Source organism: Zingiber officinale, chromosome 6A, assembly GCF_018446385.1.
Source record: "Zingiber officinale cultivar Zhangliang chromosome 6A, Zo_v1.1, whole genome shotgun sequence".
NCBI lineage: Eukaryota > Viridiplantae > Streptophyta > Magnoliopsida > Zingiberales > Zingiberaceae > Zingiber > Zingiber officinale.
The window spans coordinates 117,794,787-117,800,748 of record NC_055997.1 but is presented as its reverse complement, the minus strand read 5'-3'; positions in this window follow the sequence as shown (position 1 = coordinate 117,800,748).

Below are 5,962 nucleotides of genomic sequence, written 5' to 3'. Positions count from 1 at the left end.
GGGTCGGCGGGAGGCTGGGGTCTCTTCGACGTTTCCGCCGAACTTCCAGTGGGGGATCCCCGACCTGGGGGACTCCCAGCTCTGTTGGAGCAGAGGAAACAGGATCCGCCTCAACCTCCGTTGAAGCGGCTGAGGTAATTTCTGTTTCAGGGGCGGACTGCGTCCCCCCCTCTCCTATAGCTGCCGGGCGGCTGGGGATAAGACCCCGCTCGGCGAGTTCTTTTTTAGTCGCCGCCTCAATTTCCACGGCCTTCAACTTCAGATGATCGGTGGCCTTGGAGCGCCACATGACTTCAGCTGTAATGGAAGAAATTAAAATCAGTTAGACAAAAAAGGCGAAGAGAGTAAAAAGTCCTTACTCATGCGGAAGGGGAGATTGGCCCGAACGGGAGATAATCCGAAAATATACAACACCCCCTTGAGAAGCAACTGGTCGATTTTGTACCGCTGACCGGACAACCAGTTCGCCGCATGAAGGTAGGCCGGATTGCTTCTGAATTGGGTCGGCACAGCGGTCTGCCATTTGGTTCTGAATGCTGGCCGCTCGGGAAGTCGTATGTAGAAGAAGAACTCCTTCCAGTGCTTGTTAGAGGTCGGCATATTATCAAAAAATTTAAAGCCTATTCTACTTTGGAAAATGAAAGTGCCCAGCTCGGATTGTTTGGGGTAGAAGAAGAAGTGGAATATTTTGGGGTCAAGTGGGATACTGTGCAGCTTAAAGAGGACAACCACCCCGCTCAGCAACCTAAAGGAGTTCGGCACAAGTTGGCCGAGCGGGATGCGGAAATAATTACAAACCTCCAAAATAAAGGGATGGGTAGGAAATCTAAGGCCGCCCTGGAATTGGTCCAGAAAAAAACAAATAGTACCGATCGGCGGGTTATGGGGCCGGTCGGCCGGGTCGGCTATAACTATTTCATGGTCATCAGGGATCCCATACGTCCGAACAAGACGACGAGCGCCCTCTTCATCAAACCGACTCTCCATGGTCATGTACCAAGGGCCATGAACATCCACAGTGGGTACGGAAGTGCTTGCCATGACTGAAGTATCAAGAAAAAGAAAGAAGGAAGCCGAAGGAAACTCGGAAACGGAGGACAGATAAGAGTTCGCAAGCAAGGGAACGAAAGGAGTTCCACGTGAAAGGGAAAGGCCGAACGAAAGGAAGGGAGAAGCTTACTGAGGAAAGGTGAACGGAGAAGATCACCAGAAAGCCGAAAACCACCGAGAGGCGAGAGCTAGGACAACCGGAATGAAGCAGCCGCGGGCACCTTCGACGGAGGATGAGCAATGAAACAGAGAAATGCGGCGTAAGGGCGGAGACGAAGGCTTTATGTGAACGAGGCTGGTCGACCTCGTCCGTCGGATGCAGGTCACGAGAGACGAGGTCATCATCTAACCGTCCATTTCAAAGTAACCGCGTCCCATCGTACGGATCATCACCGCCACACAAGAAGAGCCACGTGGCGCTCTGTCACCAGGCGCAATTAATGCACCCATACCGCGTATGCTTCGACTTAATGGAAAGGATTTGCGCGATTTTCGAGAAGATTTAGACAAGCAAACATCCACGCTGGACGCCAAGACATCCAGAACGAAGAGCCGAGCGGATGATGAGTTATGAGGGCCGAACGGCTCTAGGTATATCATAAGCGGCGGTAAGGCGACGACCGCCCGTTCGGACACATAGTCCAGTCAATCGGACTCATTGCCTCCTTCGACTAGACTTGAAGAGGAGGCAAGTGATCTGGCAGTAAGAATGGGGGACCCCATTTAGCAGTCAACGCCGCGAGGAGGGCCAAAGGCCTTGGCCGAGCGGATAAGGAGGGCGACGACCAGCTGAAGCTTCCGAGCGGAAGCAATACACCCCGCCGGAGTCGGGGTTCCGACGCTCATGATGAACAGTAGGAAAGGCCGAGCAGAGGGCCTGTTCGGCCGAAGGAATAAAACATCAACGCTGCGAACAGTCCAGATAGCACATGACCAGGAAGCTCCCGCGCGGATCAGAACACCCGATCGGCCGGACGCGAGGAAACCGCCGACCGGTCGGACGATCGACGGGGAGTAAGAAAAGGCAAGGATAGAAACATCTTCTGACAGCAGATGATATGCAGGATCTTAGGACATGTGCTCACTGTCCCATCAAAGACGTGCTCGTACTGCAGTAGTAAGGAGTCAGGCAAGCTCCTCTGATAAGCCCATACTGGGTATGGGTTGAGGACACGTGTGTGTGCCTCGGTATATGTACATCAGCCTCCTCAGAAGTCTATATAAGGCCTCCACTTCTTCAACCGGAGGTACGCGAGTCTTCATCCGGCAACCACTTTCATCTATTCCTTCGCCTGACTTGAGCGTCGGAGGGCCGTCGCCGGGACATCCCTCCCGGCTCGGTTTTGTTGCAGGTTCGGCGGAGCACTCGAGGATCCAGCAGGGAGCGCCACGTCCCCAGCGTTCGTTGACCCCTGGTTCGGACAGGATCAGTATTTATTATTGAATATGTGTGAATAAAGAAGAGAGCATTATTCTGAATAGGACTTTAATCTTATATTAAAAGTTTTAAAATATTTTGGTTGGTTTATATTGATTCATATATTTTGATGATGTGAACAAATACAAAAGGGAGATTCTCTTTCACGTGTGGGTACATAGGGGGTACAAATCCAAGGCTCGGATTGCACTGAACCAAGTTGACTTATGTGCGAGCACGACCTATGCGCGCTGAATGTTGGATTAGCTAGGGTAAAATTTGCCTAAGTGGAACAATCAATATTTTGTCATGTAAACCTTTTTGCTACTTGTGTAACAGATGCATTAAAAAAAATTAATGCAGCCGAGTGAAACGTTGGCGTTTCACAACTGGCGAATAATGATCATTAAACGATCATTAACGCTGCCCATTGATCTGAGCTCCTATATAAGGAGGTTGCGACCACAGGCAATACACGCTCAAAAAAGTTGAAGCTCTCCACCTACGTTCCCCTTCTCTTCTGTCGTGCATCTCGAAGCTTGGCAGAGTGCCTGTGATAACAGTCGGGTACCTCTCAGTTCATCGTGACCATCAATTCTTGATGGGAATCACTGCATATCACAGGCCTCGGTTCACACGTGTGGTCGCTCGCATGGCTGGCCCAGTTGCAGCGCCCGCCCGACCTCATAGCTCGTTCGGCCACTCTGCTAGGCGAAATTCTACTCGACTGGTCACTCAGTCAATTAGCTCGCCCAATAACTCGATCGGTCTTTTTCATCCGATCGGCTGCACGCCCGTCCGACCGCTCATTGGATCGATCGCTCATTTGCTCGGTCGTTCACTCGCTCGGCCTCTCTGACTGCCCGGTCGACCTCTTTATCCACTCAGTCGCTCACTCACTCGGTCAACCACTTGCTCGCCCAGTTCTCCCATTTGGTCGTTCACTCGCCCGGTCAGTAGCTTACTCACTCGGTCACCCGTTCGTTCGGCCGCCCTTTCGCTCATTCGGTTGCTCTGCTACTCTATCCAACCGACCACTTGGCTGCTTCATTAGCCCAACTGTACGTTCACTCGGTCGCCCAGCTCACCCGCTTGGCCTCTTTACCCGACCGACCCCTAGCTTACGCGGTCGTCTACTCACTCGGCTAACATGCCTGGCCGACCTTTCACCCAGCCAATCGCTCAATTCGCTCGCTTGACCGGACTCTAGCCAGACACTCGCTCAGCTGCCTCGGTTACTGTGAAGCCTGCGTTCAACACTTGGTAGATACCAACCCCTATTAGGAGCATGAGATTATCAGCTTAGATCATCTCGACAGATAAATTAAATTTAATTTCATGTCATTTAAATTCGACAAAATCTCAAATATCTTAGATAAATTGTTTTGTCCAATAATCTTGAAACAGATTCGATTCTGTTGAGATGGTCATAGAACAAAATGTTGAGGTGCAACAGACTAAACACATGAAGGTCTCATCCGCCCCGATTGGAACTATGACAATCAATCACAGGGAAAAGCCAGAGAAGTTCAGTGGACTGAACTTCAAGAGGTGGCAGCAGAAGATGTTCTTCTACTTGACCACGCTCAATCTGACTCGGTTCTTGACTGAGGACCCTCCCGAGCATTCTGAGGATGTTGATGTACAAACCATCAGTGCAGTGGAGGCATGAACTCATTATGAGTTCCTTTACCGAAATTACATCCTCAACTGCCTTGCCGACTCACTGCACACTGTGTATAGCATGAAGAGAACGGCTAAGGAGCTGTGGAATTCCCTATACAAGAAGTAGAAGATGGAGGATGCAAGAGCCAAGAAGTTCATTATGGGCTGATTCCTGGACTACAAGATGGTTGACTCCAAAACGGTGATCAGCCAAGTCTAGGAGCTTTAGGTGATCTTGCACGAGATCCACTCAGAATGGATGGTTCTGAGTAATATAATCTAGGTGGCTGGTATCATTGAGAAGCTGCCCCCCCGGGAGGAAAGACTTCAAGCACTACTTAAAGAACAAGTGGAAGAAGATGAATGTGGAGGAACTCATTCTTAGATTTCGCATCGAAGAAAACAATAAGAGTTCAGAGAGAAAGTTGTTCTCTCAGGCTACTGTGAAAGCCAACGTGGTCGAGCACGATCAAAGCTCGAAATCGAAGAACCCCAAATCTTCCAAGATGGGACCCAGAGGAGGCATCAGCAAGAAGAAGTTCTCTAGGAAGTGCTTCAGCTGTGACCGAGTGAGTCACAAATCTTTGGAGTACAGAAAGTTGAAGAAGAAGCAGGAGGCCAACCTGAATGAGAGGCCAGAATGGACGACCTCTGCGTTGTGGTCTCTTAGTTGAACCTGGTTGGTTCAAACCCGTGGCAATGGTGGATTAATACTGGAGCCACCAGGCATGTGTGCTGCAACAAGGAGCTGCTCCACAACTTTGAAGAAGTCACTGGAGACAAGCTGTTTATGGGGAACTCAGCAACATTGGACATCATGGGCTAAGGAAAAGTGGTGTTGAAGATGACCTCGGGCAAGGACCTTACTTTGAACAATGTGTTGTATGTTTCAGAGATTCAGAAGAATCTAATGTCCAAATCACCATTAAGCAAGCATAACTTTCGCATTATTTTTGAGTTAGACAAAGTTGTATTGTCTAAGAATGGGATGTTTATTGGAAGAAACTATGTATCTAATGGGTTGTTTAAGTTCAATATAATGGTCATTAAGCCTAAGATAAATAAAAATGAAAACTCTTCTATTTATATGCTTGAGTCTTCATATTTGTGGTATGGTAGATTAGGACATATTAACTACAATGTGTTGCGTAGATTAATAAATATGCAAAGCATACCTGCATTCCACCTTGACCCGAATCACAAGTGTAAGATTTGTGTTGAAGCAAAAATGATAAGGTCATCCTTTTAACATATTGAAAGAAGCAACGAACCACTCGAGCTAATTCACACTAACGTGTGCGATCTCAAAGGTACACTAACACATTATGGGAATAAATACTTCATCACTTTTGTAGGTGATAACACAAAATACTGTTATATGTATCTTCTCAAAAGTAAGGATGAAGCTATAGAGAAATTTATACTCTATAAGAATGAGGTTGAAAACTAGCTTAATAGAAAGACTAAGGTGGTTCGAAGTGACCGAGGTGGTGAATATGTATCACTGTTCACTGAGTTGTGTGCTAAACATGGGACCAGACACGAAATTACAGCTCTTTATACTCCTCAGCAAAATAGAGCTATTTAGCGAAAGAATCGAACTTTAAAGGAAATAATGAATGTTCTTCTATTGAGCTCTAGACTGCTAGAGTTCATGTGGGGCAAAGTTGTATTAACAGCTAATTACCTTTTAAATAAGGTGCCCAAAAAAAATAGATAAGAGCCCTTATGAGTTATGAAATGGAAGACAATCGTCCTACAAATATTTACAAATATGGGGGTGTTTTGTCAAAGTGTTGGTGCCTGATCCAAAAAGAATTAAGATAGGAC